The 19743-nt window shown below is 41.4% G+C and overlaps 1 long non-coding RNA gene across 1 annotated transcript in view; it reads left to right on the top strand.

The window, feature by feature from the left end:
• LOC130357834 (uncharacterized) overlaps positions 1-18175 on the top strand; it is a 108067-nt gene extending 89892 nt beyond the window's left edge. The window contains exon 4 of the long non-coding RNA XR_008889290.1: positions 17725-18175. This is a non-coding gene — a long non-coding RNA (uncharacterized LOC130357834). The remainder of the gene's footprint in view (positions 1-17724) is intronic.
• The last annotated feature ends 1568 nt before the right edge of the window (positions 18176-19743 follow it).

The following is a 19743-nucleotide window of genomic DNA, read 5'->3' as shown; positions in this document are numbered from 1 at the left end:
CATTGTTTCAATGTTTTCAGTTTCAAGGAACTGCTTTACCCATTTTGCTGTGTGACAGGTGGCATTGTCCTGCATAAAAATTGCTGGCCGATTGAGTGATTAATGCAAGGAAGGAACCATGTGTTGTTGAATAAGGTTCTGAGACACACTTGCATTCACTTTGCCATGTAGCTGTATGAGAGGTCCAACTCCTGCTGCAGAAAACATTCCCCAAACCATGACACTTCCTTCTCCTTCTGTCACTGACTTCTTGGGTTCAGTCTTTCCCCGGTTTGTCGACGAACATGTTTCCCATCTGACCAAAATAATTTAAAGCCTTTTGAGTCTTTCTGCTAATGAGAGGTTTGGTCACTGCAGAGTGGGCTTTCAGTCCAAATGCTCTTAAATGTGAAGACACTGTATGACAAGACAGATCCTTACCCTGTTCAGTGCTGAACTGGTGAGCAATTCCAGCTGCAGTGTTGAAACAATTACCCATGGAGATTCTCTGCATTATCCTGTCTTCTCATGCATTTGTCTTTCCAGGGCGACCAGCCTTCTTGCAGGACTTGAATGAGTTTGTGATGTTGTACAGATGCAATATTCTAGAAATCACAGACTTGGAAAGACCAAATTCTCTTGCTATGGCTGATAGGGTCACCCCTTTGGCCTTCATCTGGACAACCTGCTGCTGGAGGGTTCCAGTCACTTTGGAACGGCACACCATTTTTGCAAAGTCAGTGAAACTGAAAAGTTAGGCTGCCAGTTAAATAAGATTTGTCAGATCATTAAGGAAATTGGTACCAGTTGTCAGATTAACACCAATAACTTGCAGGCGTCTGAAAGTGTTCTCTAATTTTGATATGTGTTCGTTTCCAATTATCTCATTTACATTTTTATTCTGTGCTATAGAATAAATACAATTTATGAAATAAGCTTAAAATACTGCTATTTTACTCATGTTAGGATATATTCACATAGGACCACACTATGACCTTGACGTTTAGGAAATTTTGATCTCCAGTATATACCGTATTTTTTGCCCTATAGGACGCTCCGGCATATAAGACGCACCCAATTTTAAATGAGGAAATGAGGAAAATCTAGAATACAATGTAAAGTATAGGTCACAGTGATCTTCAACCAGTGGACCTCCAGATGTTGCAAAACTACAACTTCCAGAATGCCCGGACAGCCGTTGGCTGTCCGGGCAAGCCAGGAGTTGTAGTTTTGCAACATCTGTAGGTCCGCAGGTTGAAGACCACTGGTATAGGAGGTAATACTCACATGTCCCCGCTGCTCCGGACCCATCACCGCTGCCTTGGATGTCGCCCTCCACCACTGTTGCCGCGCCCCTGGGGTGTCCCCGTCGCTCTGGAACATCTCTGCTGCCGGGTATCCTCACTCTCCTTCCCCGCCATCACGCCACTCCGCATGCCGCTCCTATTGGATGACAGGGCGGCATGCACCACGACGTGATGAGGACGAAGAAGAGCGCCGGCCATGCAGGGGATCCCGGCACGGAGCAAACACCGAGGAGGCAGGTAAGGTCCCTCCCGGTGCAGCCTAGTTAGTGTCACTTTCGCTTCAGACGTGGCGGTCAGCTTTGATCGCCGCGTCTGAAGGGTTAATACAGGGCACCACCGCGATCGGTGATGTCCTGTATTAGCCGCGGGTCCCGGCCATTGATGGCCGCAGGGACCGCCGCGATAGGTATGTATTCACCGTATAAGAAGCACCAACTTTTCCCCCCAGTTTTGGGGTAGAAAAAGTGTGTCTTATACGGCAAAAAATATGGTATATATATATATATATATATATATATATATATGCTGCATATACCAAGTATAGGTTATACTGTATATTATATATTTTTAGTATTGTGACAAATCCCACCATATTGCTTTTTTTCTATTTTCCTACATGGCAGTTATTTCAGGATGCAGGTTCTTTGTAACTTTTATGGTTGCAAAGCTGATGATCACATGCAGAGTAAATAATTTATAATCTCCAAACTCCTGTCTGTCAGTCAGGCTGCTCCTTCCTGTCCCTGATGCAGTAAATGCTAAAAATGTGCCTAATGTTTCAGGAAGCCTTAGAACTATAACCCCTACTGCCTGTCTATATTGTTTCCATGCACCAAAGTTCTTCACTATATTTAGAACAACTAATTGGAACTTCTGGCATCTAAGGAAAGTGACATTTTGTAAAGCTAACAAGCATGTCATGGGAACCTGCCTTTTATAAGACACAACAAAACATCATTAGAGCAAAACATGTTCCCAGTTGGATTTCAAGCTGATTTGAAAAAAAAAGAAAAAAATTTGGTTTATGATATAATGCCTGAAAATATAATACATCTAAAATTCCCTGGTGGTATTGTGTTTATTCTATATATCAATAGGGATCCCAGTAGACCATGCAGCGGTATAGTAGGAGAGATTAAGGCTGTAGTTACATTTTCAGGTGGATGTAAAATATCCCTTATCCATAGGATAGATAGTTTGTCCATGTGATACCTAAATATTAAAGATTCCTTTTAAACAGATATTATTATTTTATTCTGCTTTGTAGTAGACATAGAACAGTCATTAATCTTTTTTGCTTTTTCACATTAGATTTTTCCTTTTGGCATTTATTTGTTATAGTTAAAAATAGTAGAAAGTGATAGTTCCATGGACATATTGCAGTTATTTCTATAGAATTTAAACAGATTTTAGCTTCATTTTAAAGGGGTACTCTGCCACTAGACATCTTATCCCCTATCCAAAGGATAGGGGATAAGATGTCTGATAGTGGGGGTCCTGCTGCTGGGAACCCCGCGATATCTGCCCAGTCATACGGTGCATGGGGCGAACTTCGTTCCATCCCGGATGACTAGTGATGTGGCACTGGAGGCTCGTGACGTCACGGCAACACCCCCCCTCTTGACATCACACCCCCTCTCAATGCAAGTCCATGGAAGAGGGCACCCCTCCCATAGACTTGCATGGTGTGATGTCACCATGGGGTATGGCTGCGACATCATGAGCCTCATAAGTTATATAACACTACAGTATTCCTTTAAGCATGCATTCTGTCAATCCATCCACTTACTAGGGGCCCACTGAAGATAATTAAGTATAAAGGTAAGACCTCTACCAATCAGATACTTATCTTAGGATAACCCATTTACCTTAGATCACCATAAGGTTTTATGGTGTTCTAAGTTAGGTTCAGCAGCACTGTTGTTGGACCAAGTGTAGCAGCTGTAATATAGATGAAAATACACTCCTATTACATCTGCTTAAACGAACCTTAAGCTGTATGATTTCCGTAAAGCTACTTCAGAGTACCAAAATGCTGACAAATTCATAGTAAATGGAGCCAGCCGGTACCTGGATGATGGACACAACAGAGCCTGATAGACCCTTAGGCCTTTAATGTGCTTATTCAGATTTCTGGCTATTGCCCATCATTTCACTAGATTTTTACCAAACAAAAAAAAATGGTGTTGATTATTTTTTATTGTGTAATTATTTGAATGGTTTCTGTGATGGAGGCCCCAAATGGAGCCTCTGGTGCAGATATGAGCCTAGCCTCACTTTTGTTTGCTTTTAACCCCTTCCCGACCTATGACATACCTGTACGTCATGAGTGGCAAGGTGTTCCCGACCCATGACATACAGGTACGTCATGAACATTTTTGCCGCTACTCGCGGGATCCTGCAGTGCACGGTAAGATGGTGGCTATCACTGATAGCCAGCCATCTTACCATGCGACCACGGGGGGTTTCATCCCCCACCCCCCCAAATCTGACTAGCTGATAGCAGCGTTTCGCTATCAGAATACTTAGCAGCGCGGTGTGTGAGTCCCGATCACGGGGATCGGGACACACACCGCTCTGCTAAGTGTCCCTTACCCGTCCCCCGGCGTCACTTACCCGGCCATGCGGTGTCCCGAGCGGTCCCGGCGAGAGCGGCGTCCTCCAGGCGGTCCCGGCGGTGGTGCGTCCCGGCGGTGAGTTTCCGGCAGCAGGGCGGCATCTTCATTGGCAGCAGTGAGATCGCCGTAAAGCGATCTCACCGCTGCCTCTGGGAGTTTCAAAACTGCAACTCCCAGCATGCCCAGACAGCCTTTGGCTTTCTGTGCATGCTGGGAGTTGCAGTTTTGCAACATCTGGAGGTCCACAGTTTTGGAGACCACTGTATAATGGTCTCCAATCTGTGCTCATCCAGATGTTGCAAAACTACAAATCTAAGCATGCTCAGTCTGTCCAGGCCTGCTGGGAGTTGTAGTTCTGTAACATCTGGAAGACCACAGATTGGAGACCATTATACAGTGGTCTCCAAACTGTGGACCTCCAGATGTTGCAAAACTACAACTCCCAGCATACCAGACTGCCCAAACATGCTGGAAGTTGTAGTTCGGCAACATCTGATCCTTCAGATATTGCCGAACTACAACTTCCAGCATGCCTGGGCAGTCTGGGCATGCTGGGAGTTGTAGTTTTGCAACAACTGGAGGCACACTAGTTGGGAAACATTGTCCGTTTCCTACCTCAGTGCTTCCAGCTGTAGCAATTGTTGCAAAACTATAACTCCCAGCATGCACTGACAGATCATGCATGCTGGGAGTTGTAGTTTTGCAACAGCTGGAGGCACACTGGTTTGGAAACACTAAGTTTGGTTGCATAACACTTAAAAGTTTATTACTTAACTTAGTGTTTCCAAACCAGTGTGCCTCCATTTGTTGCAAAACTACAACTCCCAGCATGCACGGATAGCCAAAGAGCATGCTCGGAGTTTGCAACAGCTGAATGTTTGCCCCCTCCCCCCAATGTGAATGTACAGGGTACACTCACATGGGCGGAGGTTTACAGTGAGTGCTGCAAGTTTGAGATGGCACAAATTTTGCGCTGCAGCTCAAACTCCCAGCGGCAAACTTGCTGTGAACCTCTGCCCATGTGACTGTACCCTAAAAACACTACACTACACTTACACTAACCTAAAATAAAAAGTAAAAAACACTACATATACACATACCCCTACACAGCCCCCCTCCGCCCAAAAAATGAAAAACGTCTGGTACGCTACTGTTTCCAAAACTGAGCCTCCAGCTGTTGCAAAACAACAACTTCCAGTATTACCGGACAGCCATTGACTGTCCAGGCATGCTGGGAGTTTTGCAACAGCTGGAGGCACCCTGTTTGGGAAACATTGGCATAGAATACCCCTATGCAAATCCCTAATTTAGGCCTCAAATGCGTATGGCGCTCTCTCACTTTGGAGCCCTCTCGTATTTCAGGGCAACAGTTTTGGGACACATATGGGGTATCTCCGTACTCGGGGGGGCTTTTTCTTCTTTAACCCCTTATGAAAAAGTGAAGTTGGGGTCTACACCAGCATGTTAGTGTATAAAAATTTAATTTTTTACACTGACATGCTGGTGTTGCCCTATACTTTTCATTTTCACAAGAGGTAAAAGGGAAAAAAGACCCTCAAAATTTGTAATGCAATTTCTCCCGACTACGGAGATACCCCATATGTGGGCGCAAAGTGCTCTGGGGGTGCACAACAAAGCCTAGAAGGGAGAGTGCACCATGTACATTTGAGGTGATTTGCACAGGGGTGGCTGATTGTTACAGCAGTTCTGACATAAACGCAAAACAATAAATATCCATATGTGACCCCATTTTGGAAACTACACCCCTCATGGAATTTAATAAGGGTTGCAGTGAGCATTTACACCCCACTGGTGTATGATAGATTTTTGGAACAGTGCTCTGTGAAAATGAAAAATGCAATTTTTCATTTGCACAGTCCACTGTTTCAAATATCTGTCAAACGCCAGTGGGGTGTAAATGCTCACTGCACCCCTTATTAAATTCCATGAGGGGTGTAGTTTCCAAAATGGGGTCACATGTGGGGGGGGGGTCCACTATTCTGGCACCATAGGGGCTTCCTAAATGGGACATGCCCCCCAAAAACCCTTTCAGAAAATCTCACTCTCCAAAATCCCATTGTCGCTCCTTCCCTTCTGAGCCCTCTACTGCGCCCGCCGAACACTGGACATACACATATGAGGTATTTCCTTACTCGAGAGAAATTGGGTTACAAATTTTAGGGGGATTTCCCTCCTTTTACCTCTTGTAAAAATTCTAAAATTGGGTCTACAAGAACATGCGAGTGTAAAAAATGAAGATTTAGAATTTTCTCCTTAACTTTGCTGCTATTTCTGTGAAACACCTAAAGGGTTAAAACACTTACTGAATGTCATTTTGAATACTTTGGGGGGTGCAGTTTTTATAATGGAATCATTTGTGGGGTATTTCTTATATGAAGACCCTTAAAATCCACTTCCAACCTGAACTGGTCCCTGAAAAAGTACGATTTTGAAAATCTTCAGAAAAATTGGAAAATTGCTGCGGAACTTTGAAGCCCTCTGGTGTCTTCCAGAAGTAAAAACTTGTCAATTTTTTGATGCAAACATAAAGTAGACATATGGGGGGATATTTATCAAAGTTGTCTATGTCCCGCATCAATATAGACCAAACTACAGAGGGTTAGTCTGGTCTATTGTGCACCTAATTTATCAAATGGCGCACAGCTCTTGATAAATTCTGTGCACAGACTGCATGATCTATGCTTTAGTCTATATTTAAACCTGCTCCAACATGGTCTGACATTTCGGCATACTTTCAGCCTATGAGACTTGTCGGTGAAAAGTCGCTTTTGATAAATTCAGCACCAATGCATTTTTCAATGCATTTCAGTCTAAAATAGACTTGCATGCATCATGTTCTAAAAATCCTCTAGAGCAAAAGTCGCAGAGAAGTCGCACAGATTTAGACTGCGACTTTCTGTGCGACAAATTTAGACAAGAAAAACCAGTCTAAATCCTTTGATAAATCTCCCCCATTGTATATGTGAATCAATATGCAATTTATTTGGAATATCCATTTTCCTTACAAGCAGAGACTCTCAAAGTTAGAAAAATGCAACATTTTCAAAATTTCCATGACATTTTTAGATTTTTTACCAAGAAAGGATGCAAATATCTGTGAAATTTTACCAATAACATAAAGTAGAATATGTCACGAAAAAACAATCTCGGAATCAGAATGATAAGTAAAAGCATCCCAGAGTTATTAATGTTTAAAGTAACAGTGGTCAGATTTTCAAAAAATGCCCAGGTCCTGAAGGTGAAAATGGGCTGGGTCATGAAGGGGTTAAAAGTGACTTCGATAACCTCAAAATTGCCAATTTCGCTGATTCTCTTTCTGTCTTTCGGCCAGTTACCATTGACTGGAAAAAAAAGGTAAATAAGCAAAAACATTTAATTTCTTTAATTTCCTTTCACTCTCCATGAAACATGAATTGAACAAATTTTGTTTCATGAATTGTTCACTGGTGAAGTTTTTGAATCTTAAACAGAGAATAAGTAGTAACTCCTCAAGTAGTAGGTTCGCTGCAGATTTTATTTGCAGATTTGCACATGTAAAATTGAAAGCAGATTACAGTATCAGGCATGTAGATGAGAATTTATGTGTGTCAAACATGCCGTATTTTGCTGCATATTTTCTGCAGCTGATTTTGCTACCTATTGACTTCAATGGGTAGAAAAATATGCGGCAGCAAACATACAGCAAAATAAAGAATGTGTGACTCTACCCTTATGGTGTAAAAAACCTTGTAGGGATTTAACCTACTAATATATTTACATTTGTGCAAATTTATTACGAAAATTTCTATGATCCTTACATTCATGTGAATACGTCTTGCATAAATTCATGCACTTTCTACAGAAATAACCCCATACAGATGCCTGTAACTGATTCTCAGTCACAGCAATGTTTGCCCTAAGTATTTCCTTCACACTTTTCTACTCCCAATTATAACCTCATAAAACTATTTAGGGTAAAGAAAAGTTGTTCCTAAAAAAAACACTAATAAAATGTGAACCCTGTCCCAGAATGGCAATTTTTTCACTCATCAGTGTGGCATAATATCCCGTGACAATTTGTAAAAAAAACTGGTTCAAATACATCTTAACGTCCAAACATGTTTTAGTTATTTATTTATTTATTCTTGTTACTTCTTCCTTGTTCTTATTTTCTTGCCTCCTGAGAATTGTCCTCATTATTTCTGTTGTCTACACAGACATTTCAATTTTATTGCTGACATATTTGTAATCTCATGTACCATTACCACCATGTGAAGATATGTTAAATTTCCTTTTTTCTTTTTTATCATAATATTTACTACACTTTGTTATGAACCATGCTGCTGCAGTGTGCCTCCAAAATTCTTGTTACTATTTATATATATATATATATATATATATATATATATATATATAGATAGATATATACAGTACAGACCAAAAGTTTGGACGCACCTTCTCATTCAGAGTTTTCTTTATTTTCATGACTATGAAAATTGTAGATTCACACTGAAGGCATCAAAACTATGAATTAACACATGTGGAATTATATACATAACAAAAAAGTGTGAAAATATGTCATATTCTAGGTTCTAGCCACCTTCTGCTTTGATTGCTGCTTTGCACACTCATTCTCTTGATGAGCTTCAAGAGGTAGTCACCTGAAATGGTCTTCCAACAGTCTTGAAGGAGTTCCCAGAGATGCTTAGCACTTGTTGGCCCTTTTGCCTTCACTCTGCGGTCCAGCTCACCCCAAACCATCTCGATTGGGTTCAGGTCCGGTGACTGTGGAGGCCAGGTCATCTGGCGCAGCACCCCATCACTCTCCTTCTTGGTCAAATAGCCCTTACACAGCCTGGAGGTGTGTTTGGGATCATTGTCCTGTTGAAAAATAAATGATGGTCCAACTAAACGCAAACCGGATGGAATAGCATGCCACTGCAAGATGCTGTGGTAGACATGCTGGTTCAGTATGCCTTCAATTTTGAATAAATCCCGAACAGTGTCACCAGCAAAGCACCCCCACACCATCACACCTCCTCCGCCACACCAGCACACCTGTGAAGTGAAAACCATTTCAGGTGACTACCTCTTGAATCTCAACAAGAGAATGCCAAGAGTGTGCAAAGCAGTAATCAAAGCAAAAGGTGGCTACTTTGAAGAACCTAGAATATGACATATTTTCAGTTGTTTCACACTTTTTGTTATGTATATAATTCCACATGTGTTAATTCATAGTTAATGCCTTCAATGTGAATCTACAATTTTCATAGTCATGAAAATAAAGAAAACTCTGAATGAGAAGGTGTGTCCAAACTTTTGGTCTGTACTGTATATATATATATATACTCTGTATTGTGTGAATAAGTAAAATATATAAGTAAATACTGTGTAAATTAACTCCTTAATGACGCAGGACTTATTTTTACGTCCTGCCCTGGCTCCCGCGATATAACGCGGGGTCACGCGGTGGCCCTGCGTCATATCAGGTCAGTCCCGGCGGCCATCAACGCTTGGGATCCGCGGCTAATACAGGACATCACCGATCGCGGTGATGCCCTGTATTAACCCTTCAGACGTGGCAATCAATGTTGACCGCCGCGTTTAAAGTGAAACTGAAGGTATCCTGGCAGCTCAGTCAGGCTGTTTGGGATCGCAGCAATTTCATCCCGAACAGCTTACAGGACACCAGGAGGATCCCTACCTGCCTCCTCGGTGTCTGATCGGCGAATGACTGCTCCGTGCCTGCACCGATAACACTGATTAATGGCATAATGTTAATACACGCCAGTGATCAGTGTAAGAGATCAGTATGTGCAGTTTTATAGCCCCCTATGGGTGCTATAACACTGCAAAAGAAAAGTGAAAAAAACAAAGTGTTAATATATGTGATTTAACCCCTTCCCTAATAAAGGTTTGAATCACCCCCCTTTTCTCATAAAAAAAAACAGTGTAAATAAAAATAAACAAATGTGGTATCGCCGTGTGTGTAAGTGTCTTAACTATAAAAATATATTGTTAATTAAACTGCACAGTCAATGGTGTGCACGTAAAAAAATTCCAAAGTCCAAAATAGCGTATTTTTGGTCACTTTTTATACCATTAAAAATGAATAAAAAGCGATCCAAAAGTCTGATCAAAACAAAAATGTTACAGATAAAACCTTCAGATGACGCCGCAAAAAATTAGCTCTCATACTGCCTTGTACGCTGAAAAATAAAAAAGTTATAGGGGTCAGAAGATGACATTTTTAAACGTATGAATTTTCCTGCATGTAGTTATGATTTTTTCCAGAAGTATGCCCAAATCAAACCTATATAAGTAAGGTATCATTTTAACTATATGGATGTACAGAATAAAGATAAGTTGTAATTTTTACTGAAAAATACACTGCGTAGAAACAGAAGGCCCCAAAATAACAAAATGGCGTTTTTTCTTCAATTTTATCGCACAATGATTTTTTTTTTCGTTTTGCCGTGGATTTTTGGATAATATGACTAATGTCACTACAAAGTGGAATTAGTGGCACAAAAAATAAGCCATAATATGGATTTTTAGGTGGAAAATTGAAAGGGTTATGATTTTTAAAAGGTAAGGAGGAAAATACAAAAATGCAAGAACTGAAAAATGCAGAGTCCTTAAGGGGTTAAATAAATAAATAATATGGATTTTGTTGTGGATTTACCCCATTTATATTATCAAAAGTAACATCTGCGCAGAGAATCTTCAGCAAAAGTTGACATGCTGTATATTTAAAAATCCACAAGGCAGGTCAATTTCCATTCAGGTCACTTTGCAATCTGTAAAATATGGGTGAGATAGGACAAATGAAATCCAAATATCTGGTATTGTGGATTTTTCATTTGCAAATCACCCGGCAAATCCTAATCATTTCCAGTATCTTACATAAGTGAGTTTACTTTCCTCCTATTGTTGTAAATATTTTATTATATCTTTTCATGTGACAACACTGAAGAAATGACACTCTTCTGCAATTTAAAGTAGTGAGTGCTTAGCCTGTATAACAATGTTTCATGATGCTGTCCCCTTAAAATAACTCAACACACAGCCATAAATGTCTGAACCTTGGCAACAAAAGTGAGTACACCCCTAAGTGGAAATGTTCATATTGGGCCCAATTAGTCATTTTCCTCCCACCGGTTTCATGTGACTTTTTAGTGTTACAAGGTCTCAGGAGTGAAGCAGGTGGTTTAAATTTGGTGTTATCGCTCTCGGACTCTCTAATATCTGGACATTCAACATGACATCTTATGGCAAAGAAATCTTTTAGGATCTGGAAAGAAAAGAGCTGTTGCTATACATTTAAATGGCCTAGGTTGTAAGAAGACTGCCAAGATGCTGAAACTGACCTGATGCACGATGGGCAAGGCCATACAGTGGTTTCACAGTGCACGTTCCCAGCATCAAATCCAGATATTTTCTTTGGGAAATAGATGTATGAGTGCTCCCAGCATTGCTGCAAAGGATGAAGGGTCAGCCTATCACAGCTTTGACCAAACGCAGCATACTGGGGTTTATTTGCTAACGTGATCCCAACTCTTTTTTTTTTCGGGTTTTGCTCCCAAATTGTGTTGCACATGCCATGCAACACAATTTGCGACCAAAAAAAAACAAATCCGCCATTTTACAAGAAAAATCCAAAAAGGGGGCATGGCCACAGGAGAAAGTGGGCATGGTCCCGACAAAGGGGCGTGTACCCGGCAGTTTTGAAAAATTCCAACATATTTACTAAGGTTTCCACAGAAAATGTGGTGGATTTGAGCTGGAAAAAACCGACAGATCAAAACAGTTGTAAAAAAAAAAAAAGCAAAACATAGGGAAACCTTAGCAAATATCTTGGGAAAATACTGAACCTGTCAGAAATCAAAACCTACAAAGAAAACTCCACTCCACTCATAGTAAATAAACCTAACTGAGTCAAATTGGTCTACAGTGCTGTCAACCCAGAAGGAATCCTCTTGTAAATATGATTCATAATAGCCCCCAAACCGTTTGTCCTGTGAGACCAAAATAAACTTATTTGGTTCCGATTGTGTCAAGCCTATGTGGCAGCAACCAGGTGAGAAGTACAAAGACAAGTGTGTCTTCCCTAGAGTCAAGCATGGTGTTGGGAGTGTCATGGTCTTGGGCATAAGTGCTGCTGGCACTGGGGAGCAGGATGGTGTGTTTGGGGTCATTATCATGTTGGAATATCCTAAGGGAGGGGATCATGTTCTGCTTCAGTATGTCACAGTACATGTTGGCATTCATGGTTCCCTCAATGAACCTCATTCCCTCATTGAGGGAACCATGAATGCCAACATGTACTGTGACATACTGAAGTAGAACATGATCCCCTCCCTTAGGATATTCCAACATGATAATGACCCCAAACACACCATCCTGATGACTACTGCCTTGTTAAAGAAGCTGAGGGTAAAGGTCAATGGACTGGCCAAGATCTGGTCTGGTCTCCAGACCTAAACCATATTGAGCATCTGTAAGACATCCTCAAATGAAAGGTGGGGGAGTACAAGGTCTCTAACATCCACCAGCTCTGTGATGTTATCGTTGGGACGTGGAAGATGACTCCAGTGACAACCTGTGAAGCTCTGGTAAACTCCATGCCCATGAGGCTTAAAGGCAGTGCTTGGAAATAATGGTGGCCACACAAAATATTGACACTTTGGACCAAAGTTGGCCATATTACATAAAGGGGTGTACGCACTTTTGTTGCCAAGGTTTAGACATTAATGGCTGTGTTGAGTTTTTTTTTTGAGAGGACACAACTGTAAACACTGTTATACAAGCTGTGCACTCACTACTTTACATTGTAGCAGAGTGTCATTTCTTTAGTGTTGTCACCTGTAAAGATTATAAAATATTTACAAAAATGTGAGGGGTGGACTCACTTATGTGAAATACTATATAATATATGTGCCGATATGCTAACGCATGATTCTCTACTTCTGTAACAAAGGCAAAAGGAGCAACTTTTCTTTTTTTATATATCAACTGGCTCCGGAAAGTTAAACAGATTTGTAAATTACTTCTATTAAAAAATCTTAATCCTTCCAATAGTTATTAGCTTCTGAAGTTGAGTTGTTGTTTTCTATATAAAATGGGTATCGCCATAATCGTGTTGACCCACAGAATAAATATAACATCATTTTTACCGCACAGTGTACACCATAAAAAAGTTTTTTTAAATGCCAGAAATTTTCCAGTTTTTCACAATATTTCAAAAGTTATTACCATTTAAAGGGACACATGTAAAAAAAAAAGAGCATGGTCATTAAAGGGGTACTTCGGTGGTTAATTTTTTTGACTATATGGCATCTTCTTTGTAAGTTTTGTTTTTTTGCAATATACATGTGTTATATGTTTTGGCAGCATGAATGTGTTTTTCTTACCTGTTTGTTGGGCAGGAAGTTCTGTAGTTCAGAGTATTTTCTTTTACTGTTGTCCACAGTTCTGAGTCTGTTGTGGACAAGATGTCACAGCTTTTTTTTTTTCTCTCTGTCTGCATGAGAGGAATAAGTCACGCCCCCTCATCTCATCCAGCTGAGTACACAGCTCCTCACCTCCCCTCCCCCTGCTCTGTATTCTAAGAATGCAGGTCTGCACAGGAGAAGGACCTCACAGAGAAGATAAGTGTTATCTGAAGGGGAGGATGAGAAGATGCACGGGTTGGGGATGTATGGACTGCAGGGAAATAAATCTCATACTGGGAATGATCTCTATGGGGGAGATTTATCAAAACCTGTGCAGAGGAAAACTTGCCCAGTTGCCCATAGCAACCAATCAGATTGCTTCTTTCATTTTTCACAGGCCTTCATAAAAATGAAAGCAGCAAGCTGATTGGTTGCTATGGGCAACTGGGCAAGTTTTCCTCTGGACGGGTTTTGATCTATATGTGAAGGGGGAGGGGGGGACTCCTGAATAACACATGCTGGGAGTTGTAGTCCCTGTTGTGTGTGTGTGTTTATGCTAGTGTTTACAAACCAGTGTGCCTCCAGGTGTTGTAAAACTACAACTCCCAGCATGCCCTGACAGACTTTGGGCATGCTGGGAGTTGTAGATTTGCAACAGCTGTAGGTACACTGGTTGGGAAACACTGTTCTAGCCTATTCAGCATACACATCATGTTACACCAGTGTTTCCCAACCAGTGTGCCTCCAGCTGTTGCAAAACTACAACTCCTTGCATGCCCAAAGGCTGTCAGGGCATGCTGGGAGTTGTAGTGTTGCAACACCTGGAGGCACCCTGGTTGGGAAACACTGGTGTATGCCCTACAGAGGTGTGGTGAACTACAACCCCCAGGAGACTAGAGAGGCAGCATGCTGGTGTTATACCACAGACTCCTGAATGACACATGCTTGGAGTTGTAGTCCCTTTTGTGTGTGTATGACAGTGTATCCCAACCAGGGCTGATTATATTAGTGTGCTGTGTATAAGGGGGCTGACCCGGGAAAATAGTAGGATGCGTAAAGGGCAAAAAAAAAAAAGGAGCTGCCCCAAACCAGCAAGGCATGTGGCATGCTGTGATTTGTAGTTTTCAGCACAGCAAGAAACAGGAAATAGGAGCAAAGATAGGAAAACAAAGTGGGGGATTAAAAGACAACAAAGAACAGAAATAGAGTAGGCTAAACAACAAGAACAGAAATGAAACAAAAAAAATAGGGTAAGTCAGAAACGGAAAAACACGTTGACCACCGGAGTACCCCTTTAAGGTAAAAAATGGGTCCGTCCTTAAGGGGCTAAGTAAAATGGTACTTAAAAAATAAATAGCAATAATAGTTCTGTGAGGCTCCCAGCATGCACATAGTTCTCTGTGCTGGTGTGGGTGAAGGAGAACAAAAATAGAGAAAAAGAAACACAGCCGCACATCCATAATTTGTATTTTGATCAACTTGCTTCTCAGCATAAATTCAAACCCAAACAATACATTTTCATCAAAAAGTACAAGCCCACTTGCCACGTCAAGGCCACTTATTTAGAGTGGGTCCCTAACCCAACAACGGCCACCACCACCGCAACACCATGTCCACAGGGGGGAGTGACCCAGTGGCCAGGCAGCCCCACTGCTACCCGACCAAGCCCCTGGCTCCGGGCCACCCCACCCCACTGACAAAGCATCACAGTAACAATGACCGCCGCAGTGCAACCACACCACACCATGGCCAGCACTCCACCCATTCGGCCCAGGCATTTTTAATTAGCAGGAGACTGCATAAGGGTTTCCTCCTAACATTCTCCAAGCCCTCTGGCAGGGAACACTGGTGTGCTTCTCTGTGGCGGCCATTGTTTCTGTGATGCTTTGTCTGTGGGTTGGTGCGGCCCAAAGCCAGTGCCTTGGTCAGGCAGAAGTGGGGCTGCCTGGCCACTGGGTCATTCCCCCTGTGGGTATGGTGTCTCGGAGGCAGTGGTCGCCGCATGCCAGTGTTAGGTTATCGACCCACTCTGACTAGGTGGCCTTGATGTGGCCAGTGGACTTGTACTTTTTGATCAAAATGTATACTAACAACCTGTTAGTTTTTTTAAATTATGCTGAGAAGCAAGTAGATCAAAATACAAATGGTGGATGTGCGATTATGTTTCTCTATTTGATTTGAACATTTGCATTCTCTCCCTTCTTCCATGACAGCACTCCACTCCACCCATTCAGCCCAGGCATTTTTAATTAGCAGGAGACTGCATAAGGGTTTCCTCCTAACATTCTCCCAGCCCTCTGGTAGGGAGCACATGGTAAGTGTTCAAACTGATGTGGGTCTCTGTGGCTGGCAGCCATTGTTTCTGTGATGCTTTGTCTGTGGGGTCGTGCGGCCCAAAGCCAGGGGCTTGGCCGGGCAGCAGTGAAGCTGCCTGGCCACCTGGTCGTTCCCCCTGTGGGCATGGTGTCTTGGAGGCAGTGGTCGCTGCACGGCGCTACGCCAGTGTTAGGTTATGGACCCACTCTGACTGGGTGGCCTTGATGTAGCGAGTGGGCTTGTATTTTTTGATCAAAATGTATACTAACAACCTTTTCATTTTTTTAATTATGCTGAGAAGCAAGTAGATCAAAACACAAATGGGGGATGTGCGGCTATGTTTCTCTATTTGGGTGAAGGAGAGCTGAGCACTTTTTGGGGAGGAATTATCATTAACAAGCAGATGGCAATATTAAGGAGCAGCAACAATGCCATGTTGTAGACCACTGCACAGTAGGTAGCTGGGACCCCAGCCATTCTGTAAGTGAAAACATGTCTTAGTATTACAGCAGAGCTCCATTAAGCGAGAAAACACCTTAAACTGAAAAAAAGTTAATAATTGGTCAGAGACTGGTGTAAAGACAGATAAGGAAGAGCAATGTGTATTTTCTCCAAGTGGTCCTGTAGTTTAAATACTCTACGAAAGTGTAAATCACTCAGGTGTATTAGGCCTCATGTAGTTTTATACTCTTTAACTTAATAGAAATAACTGCTGGTAGATGTTTGTCTTGAGATTTATTGCAGATCCATCTCTAAACTAGGGATTAGAGATATAGATGAAATTACAAACTCTTGAAAAAGCAATACATTATTCTGTCTTTGTTAAAGCTGTAAATTAAGTAATAGATTGATTAAGCACAGATTACATTATAGACTAAGAATATTTGTCACCACATCCACAGAACATGAGATAAATGTATGATCGCTGGGACCCCAACACTAGAATTAATGATCCCTACTCATCACAAGAATGGGGTCCCAAGTCAGCCTTAAAGACTTTGAATAGAGTGGCAAAATATATGCTTTACCCCACCCTGTTTTAGAAGTAGTTCCCCCGTGAACACACATATTTCACCGATTTCAGCAATTTTGGCAAAATACCCTTTTAATTTACTGTAAAGAAGATCTGCAGGCAGCTGAGCTCCAGTGTGTGACGTTTCCCACATAGCAGGCCAACTGGTACAAACAAACCCCCTCCATTTATCTCTTTTGGAGAGGTGGAGAACACAGTGTTCCTGCATCTCCGCTTCTCCCATAGAGATGAATGGAGGGGACGTGTTTCAATCAGCTAACGTTCTTGGTACATAGCAAAATGCGCTCTAACAGCACAAAGCCCGGGCCGAGCCATGGCTCCGTACATGAGATCATCGGGGGTCCCAGCCCTGCGGATAGGGAATACATTTCTAAGTACTGGACATCTTCTTTATGGCTAGGTTAACAGTTAGAGTACGTTGCTTAGAATGTGTAGCCAAAACCAGTAGTGGTACTAATACAGATAAAAAAAACTATAATGGAATGTGTGAACCCAGCGTAAAAATAAAAGTATAATGAGGACTTAATTACTTAAATAATCAATAGGAAGGGAACTGGAATAGAAATATCACTATACATATATCCTTTTTACACATAGAATATTTTTTCTTATATTGACCAATGCGGGAGGGTCATTCAGGCCACTAGACACCGGAGATGCATGCCAGAAACTGTTATGTTTTTTGTTAACCGACCAACATTAAATGACCAACATCAGAGTAAACTCCAATATTGGTTATTGCTGGCTGGTGTCAGCTGCAGATAGCAGCCAGCACCTGCCAGGTATAGCATGGGCCTGACTCCCGAGCCCACTCCATACTTCCTCACCCGACTCATGCCATATGTGTATGTTATTGATCAGGAAACCATAAATCATTTTATTGCTTGTCATCCTCTTCATTTTTTCCCATTATTTCTATTGGTTGAAATAATATGTAAATTAATACACAAGATCACTTTAATCTAATTAGTTATCTGTAAATGCATGATTAAAAGAATACAAAGGCAAAATTAATCCACTGTATATGTATTTTGCAGAAACTGAAGTCACAATGTATAGCCCAGGAACAAAGAACACCCAAGAGAACAGCTGTGTCATGCACCGCCCCCTCCAGTTTTTACTTTTGACTTCAGACCGCTGCATCAGTTTTGTTCGGTGTTGTAATATGCCTGAAATAAACAATGATCCACCATTGCTTTATATTTTATCTCAGATTTTACATTTTTTTTAAGAGACACTTAAGAAAATACATTTTTCTTCTAGTCCCACTTCTGGTTACATTTGAAGATTTTTTTGTTGTAAACAATTCATTCCATTCCCATCTATTGCCTAGACTATTATTGTCAATGAAAACAAAATAAAGGGCCTCTTGTTTTAAAAAGATCTTATAGAAAAAGTGTCCATATTGTTCACAACAAATAATATTTCCTGTAAACATTTCTTAGTACAGAGTAGGAAATAACGTTGTATATGTGTCTGGAAAACAAAGTCAATTTGATGTAAATTAATCAAAGTAAAATGTAAAGCAGTTAACAATATCAACCTTTTGAGCCTCTAAAATGAGAAGTTAGAATCTCAATTGATGCTATGGGTAGGTCTTCCACTTATCACTTTTGTTGGTTTTGGTAAATTTTCACCAAAGTTTTCATCCACTACCCAACTTCTTGGGATATGTTGGAATTGCCTACAGAGTAGTGTTCCCCCAAAACTATTCATTTTTTATCTTCCCTAGAATGTGGAATCTGCTAGAGGCTACCAGGTCAGGGGTGGTTCCAGTGTGAGTAGTGGTTTGCCCAACGACCAGAAGGGGCACCAGGAAGTCAAGCAGAAAAAAATGTATAGTCATCAGTCCAGGTCAAGCAATGGAGAGAGGGTACAGTAGGAAAGTCTGACAGAGGTAGAGTCAAAAGCAGGTTGAGTCAGGCAGCAAAAGTGGTGGATCAAGTATCTGTGAGCTGACCCTGTTGTAATAAGACTGTAGCATGTGGGTCAGTATAGCTGCATGTAGATAAATTCATCTTTGATTTAAGAAACTGAAAATATTTGACATAAGTTCAGGTGCAAATGTTTATATAAGTTTAAGTGTAGTTCATGTTGAACATGAGTATGCTGCGATATTAAAGAAGTTCTGCAGCGATAGACAACTAATCCCCTATCCGATAGGGGATAATTTGTCTGACTGCAGGGGGTCCGAACTCGTACGGGGAACTGGCATTGTCGCGGCTCTGAGCAGCTTATGCTGAGGTCACTTATGCTGGCATTCAGCTCTATGCATGAACACTGCATCTCCCCTGGCACGCCTCCTGCACGGGGAAGGCCATAGCAGAGCCGGGGCCCCGTACAGGAGATTGCAGGGGGTTGTCTATCGCTGCAGAACTCCATTAAAGGTCATATTTTAAATACTTTAGCTGGCATGAAAAATAAAAAATATTTTAGCAATCCTATTTTATTATGCAATCCCTCATTATTTATTTGTAATCGTGGCATTTTTCTTATTTGCTATTAAACTCAGGATAAAGCATTCTAGGAATGTCTGTAACTGTTCATTGAAATATACCTACCTTGGCAACAGTATAGCTAATGTACTTACTGTACTGCATGATAAAGTATTGTGCAAGTTCCTTTTACTTACAGCAATCTATCAGACCTAGTGGCATGGGAATTAGATTGTTTTCTTTTATATCTTTCATCATTTTAGTAAACACTGACATTACTTCTGAAGCAAGCAGTATGATTTAGCCAAAACTTAAGAAAAGCCTTGTAAAGATGAGGTTTAGAAATGTACAAAGGGAGTTAGAAACAGTACTTAAAGGTGTACTCCAGTGAAAGTTAACTTATCCTCCTTACACAGGATAGGGGATAAGTAGCTGATCGTGGGGGGTCCTATCTCTGGTATGGGTGTCTCTGGCTTTCTTACTGAGGAGTGCGTGTCATCTACCGGTAGACAGCACATGCTCCATTCATTTCTACGAGAGCGCCAGTAATGTCCGTGTGATTCACTCAGGTCTTTGCAGCACCCACTCCTCACTGAGCACCAGGTCCTGTTCTGGAAATCA

The sequence above is a fragment of the Hyla sarda genome, chromosome 1, assembly GCF_029499605.1.
Source record: "Hyla sarda isolate aHylSar1 chromosome 1, aHylSar1.hap1, whole genome shotgun sequence".
Taxonomy (NCBI): Eukaryota; Metazoa; Chordata; class Amphibia; order Anura; family Hylidae; genus Hyla; species Hyla sarda.
This window is presented reverse-complemented; position numbering and strand designations above follow the sequence as displayed.